Source organism: Numenius arquata, chromosome 20 (genome assembly GCF_964106895.1).
Source record: "Numenius arquata chromosome 20, bNumArq3.hap1.1, whole genome shotgun sequence".
Lineage (NCBI taxonomy): Eukaryota > Metazoa > Chordata > Aves > Charadriiformes > Scolopacidae > Numenius > Numenius arquata.
The window spans coordinates 1,487,692-1,504,662 of NC_133595.1; the positions used below are offsets into that span (position 1 = coordinate 1,487,692).

The 16,971-nt window shown below is 45.1% G+C and overlaps 1 protein-coding gene across 2 annotated transcripts in view; it reads left to right on the forward strand.

The window, feature by feature from the left end:
- Positions 1-16,971, forward strand: part of SPEN (spen family transcriptional repressor) — a 69,005-nt gene that overhangs the window by 26,371 nt on the left and 25,663 nt on the right. The window lies entirely within an intron of this gene.

A 16,971-nucleotide genomic window follows, 5' to 3' on the forward strand; every position in this document is an offset into this window, starting at 1 on the left:
CGCGCACCACAAATGATACATCAGCAAACATATTTTCTGCACTGTGTCACGGAAGAAGCTGCATGTGCATGGAAGCTGCGGGATCCCATGGGAAGCAAACCAGATTTTGTTTGTGCCCTGCCCAACCTCCTGTAAAAAAAACCAACAAACCCCCCCTTTATTTTTTTTTGGTAGAAAAGGATCTTTTCTGGGCTGCTTGTCGAGGTGTTCTACTGTGCTAAAAAAAACCCACACCATTTCTCTGCATTTTTATTCAGTTATGTAATGTCAAATGGCTTTACACATTTCTTACTGTTCCATGTGTTAGCGATTATTTTTAAAGCTTTGCTGCCGCGATGTACGGAACCACATGGCACTGAGCGGTGGGACCTTTTCGCTCTTAAAAGCGAAGCACCTTGTTGAAATGGGATTTTTATTTACAAATTCCTGGCAGAAGCGGGTGATTTCCTATAGGTGATGTACCAGAACGTGCAAGTGTGAACACCGCACGTGTGTGTGCGTGGAAGTTTACGGATACGTGACCTGAGATTTCCTTTCGCCTTCTGATTTATTTTTTAATAGCACTTACTGGGTTGTCTGGTGTCGAGGATGTTGGAGGATTTACTGGATATGAATAATTTCCTATAGCTTGTGATGTAAAATAGATCTTGCTCTGGAATTAAAAAAAGAAACTTATGCTTAGACACAAAGCGACTTTATTTTCACCAAGATCTAGGCAGAGCAGAGTCATTCCAGTACTGCTGAAATAAAGCAGTGGCGAGAAGTTGCACGTATAAATGTTTGAAAATGGAATTTTTTTTCAATAATTGTGATAGCTCTACTTAAATTTTTAAAGACAAGTGGGCCAGGCTTTCATAAAGTAATTAGAGATTGTTTTTTAATTTTAGATTTCTCTGTGGTGAAATTCTTTCTGGAGCAATGAGTTACGGTTGGAAAGGAATACGCATGTGTTATTTTATGTGTCTTAATATTGAAATAAACTGATGAAAAATACTGCCAAGAGAATTTTAATCATGGGAAAAACAGGCTCCCTGAAACCTCCCGTGGAGGCTGCAGTGTATTTTGTCTTGTTGGGGACTTTTCGTAGCCTGTTTAAACAACTGAAGTGAAAGTAGAAAAAAGTGAATTTAGTTTCATTACATAATGCAAACCTTTCCCTGCCATTGTCTTCATCTCCTCTTTTCCGCTCAGTTTGTCTGCCAGCGAGTGATGAATCACTGACTTAGAATGGGATTTAGGGTTTTGGAGTGGGTTGAGAGATGCCTCATGTGCTGGGGACAGCTGAAAAATCAGGAAAAATGAGGTTAAATGCAGCTGCTTGGTCTTTATTTAAGAATCTGCGAGATGGCCTTTGGTGATGTTAAGTAATTCCACAGAAATTTTGCACTGCAGAGATCACCTGAATATTTTTAATCTCTCTTTCTGTAAAACGAGAGGCTTCAGGGTTGAGCATGCTCCAATTTCTATGGGAAAAAGAATTAGGCGAAGATTAAAAAAAAATAATAAAAAACTTTGTGTAGAGTAGGAAGCCGCCTTTTCAATTACCACAAAGGCAACAGTAAATCCTGTAAGAGTCAGGTGAAACACCTAATCTTTACCTTTTGTTCACATAAAGCCATGTGCTGCTTTGATGTTCTCTGTGTGCAGGGAAATGTGAATTAGGGAAAGGAAAATTAAAAAAAATCCAACTCAGATGCTCTCAGGTTTTTGTTACCGACTGTCGAGCATTTTCACTTTGTTCTTGTGTTTGTGTTGATGTCAGCCTGTGCTGCTTCTCATCTAAATATAACCTAGACCATCCTCTCAAACATTTTTTTTTTTTTACCCTTGGGAGTATATCAAGTTTCTTGAAATTGAGCACAGGCAGAAAATTTTCAGATAGCTTTGAAGACAGAGGAGATATTTTTGTGCTGAGATTTAAATACAGAAAGCGATCCTTTACTAAACTCCCTACTTAAAAACGGCCTAAAAAGCCTACCTGTACGTGCATGTTTACACATAAATAGATCCTCCGGTGGAAAAAAAAAAAAAAAAAAAAGGCAATCTATCGGCCGGGATCTAAGATCTCCTCGCAGCTGGCGAGCAAATGGTGCCTCCGTCCCCTCGGGAGGGGACCCGGCGACAGCCCATCAGTCACCTCAGCCCTGAGGGAGGCCGCGCCGTCCTCTCCCGCCCGAGCCCCGCCGCCGCCGAGCTGCTGACAGAGCGGCTCGGGGAGGGCGCCAACTCGCATTACCTCATCTGTATACTCTAGAGTAATCTATTAAAAATGTGCGTTGCATAATAGATTTTTATCTCGCGCTGAAAATCCCTGGCTTTTAGGTCGCCTTCACAGCCTCTGGTGGCGGCGGGAGCCCGGCGCTGTAATGGCGGCGGGGCCGGGGAGGGCCGCCTCCCCCGGGTGTGTGGAAACCAAAGGCGGGTGTTTTCCCCGCCGCCGTGCCTTTGTGAGGGGGGGGTCGCGCAGCCCCGGGACCGCCTCAGCCAGCGGGAGGGGGGGGGACGGGTTGTTTGTGGCGGAGAACCGGTCTGAACCGGCGGGAGCCGGCCGGGCCCGCCGCCGCCGCCGCGCCGCCCCCGGGGCGGGGCCGCCCGCGCCTCCCCTCAGCCGCCCGGCAAACCCGCCGGGTGAAAACACCTACGCTTTCTACAAAATACCTTTCTTTTAAAAAAAAAATTAAAAAAAAAAAAATTATAAAACCCCCCAACCCCTAACGCTGCAGCGGCTTTCGCTCTTGCGTGAAGGTTTCTCACAGCAGCGCAGGAAAGCGCGGGGGTTGCGCAGTGAAACGGCAGCGCCTGTGTGAAAGCCAGGTCTGAGGGAGGAGGGAACTGGTCTCTCCGGCTCAACCTTCGAGTTCCAGGTCACTTTTTATTTTTAAAACCTTCCTTCAGCCCCGTACATACTCCCCGTTCTAGAAATTAGCACTGGTTTTCCCCGCCAGAGGAAGAATCCCCCCAAAGGGGCGATTTTGGAGCCTGCCCCCACATCTTGCTGTGGTATGAAGCAGGTAGGAGGTAATTGCAAAATAAAATAGAAATTTCAACATTTCTAGCCCCTCTGGAAGAACCCACCCGTCATCTTTCGTATGAATATACAATAAAATCCTTTAAAACACCAAGTTAAATGGCTTTTTTATTTTATACGTAATTTTTCCTTGCGTGAGCTGCCCCAAAAAGAGTGGACATTTTGTGGCAATTAATGTCCCCCCATTCCCTGCAGTGTTCCCAATAATAGTTGGTAATTGCTGGCTCTAAATAACAAAGCAATTAAGCCTCTTCCTAAATTTGCAGAAGTAGGTGTTTATCTAAATCTGGTCTGTCAGTCTTTGTCGAGGGGCCCAGAAGCTCAACTGCTGCTGCTTTTTCAACGTGCATTTGATTTCTTTGCCTCTACAGGCAGAGAAAGAGATCCTTTTTTATTTTTTCCAAATAAATTTCAGGTTGAAAAATGCATCATGTGGGGGGTAGAAATGGGTCCTACAAAAATGTATCTGTTTTACTACAGTGATGCACTATTTAGATCATCTCAAACGACTTCATTGTGTTGCATTCTGTTAAAGAGATACTTTTTTTAATGCTGTAAAAGCTTCTTGCAATTAGCTCAGAGCCTTTGTGAGGAAATATGAAGATTTCTGGTGGCTAAATCCAGACCCTCGTACCGACTCACCCTATCCTCTGCTGGGGAAGAAAGACCTGCCGTGTTCTAAAATTGACATTTCTGAGTCGCCTGTGGAGAGCTGCAGGAGCCGGTACCTGGTGTGAGCTTTGGCAATTTTAGGTCTTCCTAATTTTATTTTTTAAGAATGGTGGGAAAAGCCTGAGCCGTGTAGAAGGCACTGCTCCCGCCAGCCTCAGGGGACACCTTGTCCTCGTGAAGTTTTGCTGGTTTGGGGCTGTTCCTGAAGCCCGTGGGAGCCGCTGAGAATTGATTTTGCCTTCCCGCGGGAAGGTCTTGGTGCTGTTGGGAGATTGGGTTTGACTTTGGGGTTGGGCGCGCGCGCGTGTATTAACAAAATGGTCACTTCTAATTGCGTTTTTTAAAGGCTTTGATTTCCTTCCAAGTATTTTGCTTAATCATCTTGAGTAGGCTGAGGGAAGGAAAGAATTAGCTGAGGTCAGGGAAGTTGAAGCCGGCCGCGTTACTGCTCAGAAGCTTGGGCTGAGGGATCCCCGAGGCAGGAAGAAATCTGCCTCCTCTTCTCTTCCTGCCGGGCACCGGCGGAGCGAGGGGAAAGCAAACCCCCAAAAAAGCCCTAACAAAACAGGGAAAGGGGGAAGCGCCTCCCGCCGGAACGGGCCAGATTCCCCTTTCTTCGAGAGAAACACGACTGGGATGTGACTCGTGGCTAAAATAGATGAGAGGGATCAGAGTCGAGAAGTGCCTGTTCGTCTGAGCTGCTGATGGAGTCTAGACAGCTCGCATGGAGATGTACATTACAGGCACCCAGAGGTGGGGGAGAGGATTCCCATCGTTAAGACCTTTAGAATAATGGGCAGTTTAATAATTTCTAATGAATATTCACGTGGAGGGATGAATAGCAGAGGGGGAAGGCTGTATTGAACGCTTCCTGAAAAAATACCAGTCATTATGATGATCAAAGGAAAAATCTGGCTGTGTTCAGTCATACGTCTTTCCATTAAAACGCAGACAGAGCATCCCTTCACATCTTAAAGGTCGGACTGAAATATACAGGGATTTGGGTTTTTTTTTCCTGAAGAGGATGATTTTGGCTCTGCCAGAGGCGTGGATGAGGGCACTGTAATGCCTTCGGGAGGAGAACCTTCTTTCCCCTTAAACCTAACAGCTCTTTTGGAGGTGTATTTGTGAGACCTGGACATTAACCTTAAAAACAACTTTAGGCAGAACATGCTGTGCTTAAAGTAAGGTCTTAAGGATATGAATTAATGGTAAATAAACCTTAGCGGGGAAAAAAAAATTATAATCCCTCGATCGTTGCCCATTGAATGAACCGTGTGACTGATGCACTTAGGTTTTCCCGTAACATCCAAGCATCAAGCGCTGTCTGTCCGCGACATCTCAAGCGCTGAAACCACTAATGATGGCATCAAGGTTTTAAGCGTGAAAGCTTCTTAGCGGGCGATTAGATCCCCTTCTCCAGATCATCGCGGTCAGCTGGTAATGCCGCTCCGAGCAGAGGGTGCCACACGTTTGCGAGTGGAAAATCACAGACTGGGAGAGAAGCGAGAGCTTCGGTGTTGTATGGAGAGACAAGTTCTGTGTGCCAGGACATAGACCTAATTTTTAAAAATCTTTAAGGGAAGCAAAAGCTGAGTTTTCAAAAGGAGGAAGAGAGAGACGTGCACTATGTAGGTGCCATATTAATAAAACCCATGAAAATGTTGCATTATTATTTATTAAGTGCCTGATAGAAGAACAAAAATAGCCCTTTTAGTGTATGTGGCATTAAGAAACAAGACTTCTCTGTGAATCCTTCCTTCCCGCACAAATCCTGTAACAAAGGTAGGGGACCTGCTCTTTTGTTTCCCGGTGTTTACTGGGTTTCAGAACCAAACACCCCGTCTCCTTCCAGCCACGAGCCCTCTCTCCTGTTGGGAGAAGCGAAACCTGGAGCCTTTCAAACACTTCTCTTGGAAAAATATCCGGGGTTCAGTGGGTTGTTGCTTGATTTAGCTCAAAGGGATGATTTTGGCTAGATGGAAATGGCTACTCGGAAATCTAGGATGGCAGCAAAAGTACCTTTTGGAGAATCCTTTCTACGAGTGGTTTTCAGGGCCGTCTCCTCATTTCTTTCACAGTTGTGTTGTATTTTCCACAGATAATCTTCATCGGTTTTATACGTAGGGAAAAATATGAAAACCTCATCAAACACTTTAGAAATCAGGAGAGGAATTAAGGCGCAGATCCTGGCAATAAGGGCGTTCACGTATTTTACTATCTTCTGTCCGTTTGCGAGTAGAAAGCTTTTCTGGCACGATAAGGTGTGAAAGAAAGGCTCTGTTCTCCTCCTGAAAGTGAATTCCCAGGAACGAGCGGTACCAGGGTCCTCACGGACAAACGGTGCCGGGCTGGGGCCAATGGAGAGATGCAATGTGCCCTACTTATTCTGGCAGCTACAGGTTTGACCTCCTCGTATCATCTGACACCTTGTTCGGTAAGAGGTTGCTGCAAGATCTCAAACCCTCAAATTATGTAAGATTTACCCAGTTGCTTTGAAGTTAGTCCCTCCCTTCCATGTTTGTTTACTGCTCGGTATGTCCTGCTGTCTGGATTGTGAAGGATGAATAGTCGCAGAAAGGAAGCCATCGGGTTAGTACAAATTTTCTATTCCTCTTTGCTTTCTAACGGCGCGTGGAGGTGTGTTTATCCCCGTTTCAGTGCCCGGGAATACACCGAAGGCATCCTGCGCCGGTCGATCGGGGCTTTGCTGGGTGTGAGTTTTCTGGTTGTTTGTTTGTTTGGAGGCGGAGGGAAGTGAGGAATGGGTTTGTTGTGTTCCTCCAACAAGTAGATGCTATCTACCTATTATTTCAGAAGTAGTTTATGTTGGGTTTGCTTTTTAGTATACAGTTGCCCCATAACTTTGAGAAACGACGTGTGGAAAAAAAAGGAGGGTGTTTAATGAACGCTGTGTGTGTGGCTGCATACCGTGCCTCGCCGTCCTGCTATGGTTTGGAGGTTTTAAAGTCTAAATCCCACCAGGGAAACGTGCAGGTGGGGCACGAAGGCTTTGCGTATGGGAATTCCTGGGAGGACTTCTCTCCCCTCCCGTAATCTCCAGTTGCCTCACGCTGCTCCTCCTTTCCCAGCCCCAGGAACCATGTGCCGCCGCCGCCATGTGGGGTGGGGGCCAGGGGGATGAAGGCACTCTATCCAGGGAGTTTTGAGGACATAAGGCATTTTTCATGTGTGTTTTTCCCTACTTCTGCATTTTTTCCCACAAATATCGCAAGTCCTCATCCTTGCTTTACAATCTCTAGTTTGTGATGGAACTACCCCAGGAGTTTTTGGGAAGGGGAGTCCCTGGACTTTTGACCACGTAGAGGCTTAATCACTAAATCATGATTAATTTTGATGAATTAAATTCCAGTAGGGTGCTTTTTCAGAAGTTACTCTTCAAAGAAAAACCCAAAAACCACTGTCATATGATACTGGGGTTTTTTTGTGTGTGTTTTTTTTTTTAATTTCTCAGCTTGGCATTACAAGACATGTTTTCCCCTCCAACATGATACCCATTCGCTAGGCTGCAGCGCTTCACCTGTTCCATACAAAGATTGTCAGGTTTTTTTTATTTTCGTGACTTAAGTCTTTTCTACCCGTGTGAAATTTCACAGAAAGTTCTACTTTTAGTTGTATTTTTATTTGCATGTGGGCTGAAAATGAAGTAATTCCCAAATATAGTCCTAGCCAAGAGATCCATCTGTTCTCTGCATTTTTAAATGGCAAATTAATCCTTTAGCATACAACTCATCAAATGTCTTCTCTTTCATAATGTATGCCGGCTGAGATCACACAAATGACATTTTTTTTTCCCAGGCCTTCCATTTTAAGGAGCCCTTTACGTGAGAATAACAGCTACCATTCCGGTTTGACAAAGTGCTCCTGCGCATCTTCCAGTTGCTGTAGTTGGGTTTAAAAGGGTATTTTGAAAAAAGCCACCAAAAAAAAAGCATGTGAATCCCTTTCTCTCTTTGGCATTTCTTTAGAATCATAAAATGGTTTGGGTTGGAAGGGACCTTAAAGCCCATCCAGTGCCACCTCCCTGCCCTGGGCAGGGACACCTCCCACCACACCAGGTCCCTCAAAGCCCCCTCCAACCTGGCCTTGAACCCCTCCAGGGATGGGGCAGCCACAGCTTCTCTGGGCAACCTGGGCCAGGCTCTCACCACCCTCACAGCAAAGAAGTTCTTCCCCACATCTCATCTCCATCTCCCCTCTTTCAGTGTCAAACCCTTCCCCCTCATCCCATGGCTCCCCTCCCTGATCCAGGGTCCCTCCCCAGCTTTCCTGGAGCCCCTTGAGGGACTGGAAGGGGCTCGAAGGTCTCCCTGGAGCCTTCTCTTCTCCAGGCTGAACCCCCCCAACTCTCTCAGCCTGTCCTCACAGCAGAGGGGCTCCAGTCCTCTCATCATTTTTGTGGCCCTCCGCTGGACCCATTCCAAGAGGTCCATGTCCTTCCTGTGCTGAGGACTCTGAAGCTGGACTGGCTGTAGAAGATGGAAATTCTCTTTGAAAACCACCCTTAATAAATCCATCTATTTCTGATGGAGAGCTAGGGTGGCTTTGCCCGTTTTCTTTGAGCTTTTGCTCTTTGGACAATGGTGACCATTTTTAGAAGTACTAAACTTCCCTGGCGTTATCTGCCCTAAATAGAATTTCTATATTAAGCTTCGCGTGTTCCCAGTTTCACTTCAGAGGCATTGTTTATCAGCTGTGTGTCTTGGCAGGCCTCGCACCGCGACTCCCAGCCCCAGAACAATTCCCTTTGTTTATAAGAAAGGATGCACCGTTTCAAAACGGCTCCCGATCGGGAATTTCGACAAACAGCGTTTTGTCTAACGCTAAAACCCAGCGTCTTGGCGAGGGAGGCGATGATCTCGCCCCCCTTTTGGCAGGGCAAGAGGGCACGGTGTGGGGCAGCAGGTAAGGAGTGGGGCAGGCGTGGGGCCAGAAAAATGAGATGTCGGGCATAAAAACAGTGCCAGAGTTGGGGGTTTTTTTTTTAAGGAAAATCGTGATGATTTTCTAAAACACAAAAATGGAATTAATTTTATGATTGTTTGTCATGATCTACCAGCAGCTTTTAAAAAAGCGTTTAAACCTCTGCAAGGCTGAAATAACCTGGGGATGAATCAGACCTGGTGCTTTTTTTTTTTGGTTTTAGTATATATGAAAAAGGCTTTTCTGCTGAAAAATATCCAGTGCTCAACATGATCTCAATACAGTTAAGGCCGAATGCTTTCAAAATTGTTTTAAGAAGTATTTATTCCCAGGAAATGATTTGACAGGGCTTTTAAGGCAAAAGAAGTCGCTTTTTACTCCTCAAGTAAACACGTAGTGACACACTCGGAGGCGGCAGCGGTTGCATGTTCAATGGCATTTCGCTCCCCTGGCTTATGGACAGCGCTTGGAGTAGGGTTGTTCTTTTTTTACAGATGCTTAGTGGATCCCTTTGTGAAAGCAGTGCAGTTGTTGTTTAGGAAACCGCCTTTAAGTGTTGCTTTCTCAGTATTTTGAAATGATTTGGCCTCCTGGGCGCCAGGAGATCGAGTTCCTCCGCCTGCTCCCGCGGTGATTCATTGAATGACCTTGGGCGAAGCCCTTGGCCTCCTCTTACCTGATTTTTTCCATCTGCAATGCAGGGTTGTTAAGACATACCTACCTCCCGTGAGTCTTGAACGATAGTGTTTTATTTAAAAAAAAAAAAAAAAAAAAGATTTCATATGCTCTGAGGTGACGGTTACAAAATATTAATTTAGATCGTCTGCAGATAGCGGGCAAAAGCTGTTTACTTTAACGGCATTACGCTAAGTTTGGCCAAAGGGGTGAAAGCAATTTTTCTTCTAGACCGAACAAGCCGTTCCTCCGCCGTAGCGGTGAACTCTGCCCCGCTGTTTTCTTTTAAAAACGGCTGCGATGGCAGGTTTCTCCGTGCTGGGAGCCTTGAGCGGCAGCTCTTCCGCAGGCACATCCCGTCGGATCTTGAAATAATTTGGTTGAATCCCGGTGCGGTGGGAGGAGGTGGGGGTTTAGGGTGGCTGCAGCGGGACTTCGCACAGGGGCTGGTTCTTGTCCCAAGGATTCTCTCGCTGAAGGTGATGTTAAAAACCAGAGGCTCTTTGGGCTCACGCGTTCTCACACCCACCCTCTTTCTGCCCTCTTTGCATCGGTGGAAGTTTAATTGTGGGAAAGCTGCGCCAAAGAGCTGGCTTTGTACTTCACCCTCAAGGCCTCGATGACTTTAATCTTTCCCAGCGTCAAGCTCCGTCACCGTGGCCGTTTGCTGAGAAAGCATTTCCTCTGGCTTCCCGGGGTTTCCTTCTGGAGCCTGAGCGGTCCCGCCGTTCCCCGGGAGCATCCATTTCCCAGTTCAGAGAAGGCGGTGGTGGTGGTGGAGACAACTCCAGCTGCTCCCAAATTCAACACCAAACCCATCCCTGGAGTGAAGAGCCAGCGCGGGGAGCAGAAGGTTTGAGTAGCATCTTTCCAGCTGTTGGTTGCCGAGTCAGCTGTTTCCTACGTAGATAAGCTGATGTGTTTGTAACCAGGACATTTATTATTTACTTTTTTTTTCCCCCAGGTTAGTGGTTTTTATTCTTGGCTGTGCGAAGTTCAAGCCTGAGGACAGAGGGACGTAGGTCAAGGAGCGAGGTGGTAACACTGACTGTGGGTTGGGCACAGCTTCCCTCAGCCAGACAGGGATTAATATAAACATATGTATTTTTAGCAGTGGATTATTTAGTTGCAGGGAAGAATTAAAAGGAGCCCACGGCTGTCTTGAAACTCTCCGAGTGTGTGGCTCCAGGGGGGAAGGTGGTTCTGGGGATGGGAACTGTCTTCCATCATCCATGGGATGTCTTCTGTCCTTCTGAGCAGCATCTTCATCTTTTCCGTGATTCATTTCAGGTGTCAGACATCACGATAAAATGACTAAAGTAAATATATGGCCTATCACAGAAATTAAAATGTGATATTAATAAGCCGATCACTTGACGTGGGTTAAATATATGCTAAATACTACCTGGAGACTGTATCTGAAAAAACTTACTGATCAAAGACTGAAAAAAACGCAGCGAAGGGCCTGTGTTATTTGGGCAGTGAACGACGGCGAGTTGTCATGGTTGTGCTACTTTCCCATGGCCTTTAAACAGTATTTAATTTCATTTCTTTCGATCTAGGATTCCAGCCCAGCAGGAGATTTCTTAAGTCGCCTTCCTGGGCGTGGTAAGACAGAAAAAGTTGAGGGAAAGAGGATGTCCTAATTCCACTTGTCTGCAGTGTTTAATAATCTTTATTCAGAGCAGTAAATGCTTTTTTTTTATTATTTGTTGTGTGCTTTTTGTGATTATTTTACTCTTGCGTTCAGTACGTCTTTTCCCTTCCCCCTCCCCCCCTTTGGTGGATTGTTTTATCGTAGCTGTGTGTTGTTAAACACTTCTGAGGCTGCGTGTGTGACATGCACAAACCAAAGTTCTTGGGGTGGCGAGTTCTCAGCGGCTTGAAAAGGTGCCAAAAATGTCGTGCGGTCGGTCGCATCCCGGCCGTGCTCTGCACCACGGTGCTGGAGGCCGGGGTGATGGGCACGGGGTAATTACACCGAGAGCAGATTATTAGGTGTAGCTTCCCCAGCTTTCTCCACCCTCTCACGCCGAGCAGCCGGAGTCTGCTTATATATTTATTTAAAATGTAAAGAGTTGTTATGAGATGGAGGAGCCCGGTTCCAGCTCTCTGGGGTGTGAGTGTGGGCTGGACCCCGTCAGCTGCTCGTCCGTAGTCTGCAAAATACGGTAAGGACTTCTTACCTCTTCATCCAAACAAACTTTACATCTTTGCCTGGATTTGCTGATACCTTTCACTTCAGGTTCAACAACTCCTTTTAACTAGGAAAAAAACCAAAGCTGTATTTATTTCTGCAGATGTGAGAAATGTGGGGTTTTTTTTCCCTTACAAATACGCTGGTGTAGACTGGTGTTATGTGGGACACACCACGTGTACAAAACAACTACCTGCGTATTTAGGTCAGAAATTGAGGTTGGAATCTGCTCGGACAAAGAGATGCTGCTAACGCTCTGCCCGGCCCTCGAATTTTCATTGTGGTTATTCCTCCTCGAGCGTGGCAGAAGAGCTGGACGGATTGTTGGAGTGACCTGGTGGTGTCTGGGTTTTGTGGGAAGGATTTACTCGCTCTTCTTATTGCACTACGTGTAATTTGATGTGCGTTTTTGGACTTGCACATGCGTAGAGAATGGAGGAAATTCTGGTTAAATACCTTTTTAGGTTCATGTAGTACTTAATAGCGGGACAGAAATAGCAGCCTCTAATAAACCTGTGCATATATTATTTCAATATATCATTTTTCATCCAGAAGAGAAGTCATGGGCAAAGAACTTGCAATCTATAGCTAGAATGCAATGTGGTGTATTTTTTAAGGTTTTCCTTTCCTAAGCAGTTAGCATCATATTTTTACTGGTTGTTGGCTGGCAATAATCAGGTTTTTTTAATTCTTTTTTTCCAAAAAAACCCCACATTGGTGCATTCAGGGTACTTTGACCAATTTTCCGGTGCCGTTTTCCCAGATCCAAGAAATCTAACTGGCAGTTTCTTTCCGATACATAAAGTATCACAAGGATTTGTGCCTCTGGACAGAGCTGATGGTACAGCGCTGTCAGGAGCCGAATTCTGCAGCCGGTGTTTTTTGTGTAGGGATCATCCACGGTGACTTCACTCGGATCTGGAAAGGGAGGGACCAGAAAAAAAGAGGGGTTCCTGTTGCTTCCGACTGTACATAAACTTTGGATTTCCTCACCCGACTTGGGAATCTGCCGCTGCCATCAGTCGTGAGAACAACCTGCCGTCAGCGGGGACTCGTGCGGAGGGAGGCTGTCCTGTGTTATTGTCCTGAACAGATCTTTCTGGGAGATAATTCCGCGCTCGGAGATTATTTTGACAGGGTATTGAATCACAGCTGATCTAGGCAGGGTTCCTGATTTCAGTTAATTTTGGCAGGAAGAAAAGTAATCGCTCCACATATTTCTGGGTAAAGAATCCTGGATCATTTACCAGTTCTGGTTAAACATTTTTTGAAGGCAGCTATTTAAAAAAAAAACAAAACCCAAAACATTTCGTTTTTACATTTTTTTTCCTGCTGAAATTTGGCATGTGTTCCCTTGAAAATTGAAAAGGGTTTCAGTTAATTTTAGGCGGCTTGTTCCTTAACTCGCTCTGATGATCGGGGGTTGGTTTTGTTTTGTTTTGCTTTTAAACCTGAATTTTGGCGTCACCCGCAGCGTGTGTTAACGCTTCTTTCTGCTTTATTTTCCACCGAGGCCGCGGCATTTCCTGCTCGCCTTGAGGAGGGCGGTCGCCAGCCCCTGCCGCTGACTCACCCTTCCCCAGTCCACCCGCAGAAATGACGATTGTCCCACATTTTAAACTTCCAGAAGGGGTAGGGCAGGTTGTGAGATCCCTTGATCCAGCGCCGCTGCCATTGATGGGAAGCAGCGTGTGTCCTCTTCCATTGACTGGGTTGGAGTCTCCCTTTTATCTCCATTTTCTTTTTTTTTTTTTTTGCTGGGGAACAAAGAGACGGGCTCGCTTTGTATTCTTCGCTGAACCGCTTTCATTTTTCATCCATCACCGGAGCATAACTTCATCATTCATTACTAGAGCTGCGAAACGCAATTACTTGAAAATGAGAGATTTTGGGGGGAATGAGGACTGGTCGTACGGGCTGCGCGCGCCACAATTGGGAATGTCGTTTTTGCACTTAAAAGTGAGAAAAGGAAAATTCTAAAGCGCTGAATTAGCTGCCGCGAGCTGAAATCAGGCGTGTTCGAGGCTCGTTTTTGTGGCCTGAACCCCGTTGCTAAATTCTCACACGTTTGAGTCTTTGGGACTCTGTCCATATGGATGAAACTTCAGGGCTGGATTATTAGGAGATTTTTATCTGGATTAATAGAAAAAGATGCACAGATAAATATTGTGAGTAAGAACACACGCGTCCTAGGTACCTGTAAAACACTGTAGGCAATTACGGAAGGGAGATTAATATTTTAAAAGGGCTCATAAAGTATGCTTTTAGTCGAGTGCATGTGTAAGACAAGGATTTCATGTTCACCTCCTTGTTAAAGTAAGAACAATCTCCTTTATAGCTCAGGTTTTCCATCTGATTTTGCCGCCAGTAAAACCAAAAGTCTCTCTTTTACATCGCTGTGATGCCGTGATAAAAGCTGGAGTGAAACTAATTTTAGAAGCTCTCTGGGCTGGACAAAAGAGCATCTGAAACCCTCCCTGCTTAATTGCTCAGGTTCTTCATAAATGAGGCTACGTCACCAGAAAAAAGTCTGCAAACCACCAAAGAGGCAACTGAAGCTGTAAAATGTTTCAAAAAGCCAATTCCCGGGGCGGGCTCCCTCTCCGTGGAAGGCGTGTGTTGTGACAGCTCAGGAGCTTGAGTTCGCCTCGCGCTGGCATCCCGCTCTGCCGACTTCACTGGGATGTTGAAGAGCAGGTTTTCCCGTGTTGGGAAAAGGCCGTGTGCCAGAGCACGCTCTGCTGCTGGAAAAAATCACCCCGGGTCTAATACTGTCAGCAGAAGCGCAAAATGAAGTTATAAAGCCATTTTCTTCACGCCGTTTTTGGCCTGCCCCAAGATCTATTGATTACTCGAAATACTTTCAAGGTTATCAGAGCTGATGTTTTAACCTATCTGTTTTATTCCCGTGTTAAGCTTTCCCCAGCTTGTTCTTCTAAAATGAATTTTGCTGGAAGAATTTTTAATAACTTCTTTTCTGCGAGTTGGCAAAGGACAGTTTTCAGAATTACTCACAGGGGAGGAAAAAAAAAAAAAAGCCATATTCTCATTATAATATTCTGGGAACGTCTCCCTGTACAGCTTACGTGCTTTAGTTTTGTATATTTTTAAAGCTGGGGTAGTTGAAAAGGAGTTCTGTTTTTCTGCTTGAGACTACATATAATTCACTGTCAGATGCTTTATTTTGATTCTGCTCTGTGCTATAACGGGATGACACAGCAGCTATAATTAACTCTTCCATCATTCTCCTATTCACAGAACATAAAACCTTTGACTTACTTTTGAATTATTATAACTACGTTTCTTCAATTGGAAAAGCCATGAGGCTTTCCCTAAAGAAAGGGGAATTGTTCTCACTGCCTTTATGGTTTTTTTTTTTTTCCTTTCTAAAAAGACAGTCAGGAAATAATGATATTTTTTTTCTGGAATGTCTCAGAAAGTCTTGATTTGCTCAGGGATGTGTATCCCTGAAACTCCCTGGGGAAGTGGAAAGTAGTGGAAATCAGCAGCATGATCCTCCTTTTCCAAAGCTGCGTGGAATTCAAACTTTTGTAGAATTTATCACCCCGTTAGGCTGCTGTTTCATCACTTGGATGTCTTACGGTGTTACCCGGAGATTATCTTTTTTTCCCAGTGGAATGCTGTGATTTTAACAGTATGTACCGTATTTTAAACATCCTCATTAAAAAAAACCTAAAACAACCCACGCTAAAAATAACCTGTTCCCATTTTAAAGCAGTGCTTAAATAGAAATTCGATGCTGCCTCTTGCTTAAAAGGTACAATCTTAGCAAAGTAGAATATTTAAAATGCTTTAGGAAGTGCGCAGTTGATCGTCACACCGAGCATCAAGACGTGAGAAGGGAAAGTAAAAATGCGTCCAGGGGCAGAGACTTGCTGCAGCCCTAAATATCTTATTTTAGCCTGCCCCAGGGGAAGGGGAAACCACGCGGTGCTGCTCTCAGCTTGGGAATTATTTTCACATTCTCCCCACACACGCGTTCTCCGACTATATTTGCGTCTTAAAAGAAGTTTCTCTGGTCTTTGTCAGTTTATTTCGTAGCAGCAGGCGATCGCTGATGGTACCCCTTGAGACTACTGAAGGCCTGGTCACGCGGAACCAGGTTTCTCCTCCTTTTCCCCCAAAATTCTGTCAAAAAGAACTTCAATTTAATGAGGACTGGGGTCATCCAGGGTTAGCAGAACGATAGGAGGTGGAGGGAATGGGCTAAAGAGGCAGAAGATAAAGAGTGAATTGCAGCATCCCTCACCTTTAGCAATTAAATAGTTCATTAATGAGGAGGGGACGGAGGAGGAGGAGCAGGAGTGTGGGAAAGGCTCGATATCAACTGGATGGGAGGGTTGGAATGAGAGGGTGAGACTGGGAGGAGAGTTTCTCATGTTTATTATTACTTCTGCATTTTTGACCTTATTTGTTTTGTTTTGGTTTGGGCTGGTGTGTTTTTATATCCCCCTTCGATTGTTTGTAAGCATTTTGGGACAGAGATTGCCTTCTCTTCTGCACCTCCAAATATAACGGGGACAGAGCCCAAGGGCTTTCGGTGATGTGCTGCAGCTCTCATTCCACCGAGATATTAAGAAAGCAAAAACAGTTTCCTGGAATGTTTTAAGAAAAATGACTCTTGTCCCCGTTACCCTGGCACTGTGTAAACTGTACACCCGCAGAAAAGGAGTGTGGTAAAAGAGGTCACAAAATCAAATCATGAAAATGCTTAGAAGCCTGAAATGGTTTCCCTGTGAAAAGACTAGAAAAAGTTCAATGGTTTAACGTAAAGAGGGGATACAAGAAGCCTGTGAAATAATTTAAGATAAGAAAAAGATAAACTTGCTTAATCGTTTTTCTGATATGATGTAGAGAGAATGTAGAAATTAAACTGAAAGCAGTGAATTTAAAACTGACAGGGTTATTTTTGTACGTGGCAGATCTCCCCACCCCCCCCTCCTGCCTCCCAGTTAAAATTCCAGCAGAATTTTTTCGAAGGCTGCTCGTGTAATGGAGAAGGAGAGTCTCCAGGGTTATGTCAGACAAAATTATTTTTAGCGATGTTATAAGCCCTCGTGCCTCGGGGAAGAAATCAGCCACTGAAAAAGATGACGTGTTCCCACTGGGCAAGCTTTAATAACATTATTCTCTGTATTTCTTACTCTCCTGCGAAGCGTCTAACGATCTGCACCGTCAAGAGTCGGTGGACTAGATTGACTCCCTGGATGATCTAATATGCAAATCCTGTTCTGCCGCAATTATTGTTTATAAAAGATGTTCTTGGGTCTGAATTCTTTATACCCTGAAGTTGGCCGTTGGGGCTGAGCCTGCGAATAGTGTTGCTGCTCCGTACACATCTGCTCGGGTGGATGAAAAAAAACCTGCCGTGATTTTCTCACACGAGGTTTTTGTATCATCAGAGGTACGGATATTATTTTAAAGATACACAGGA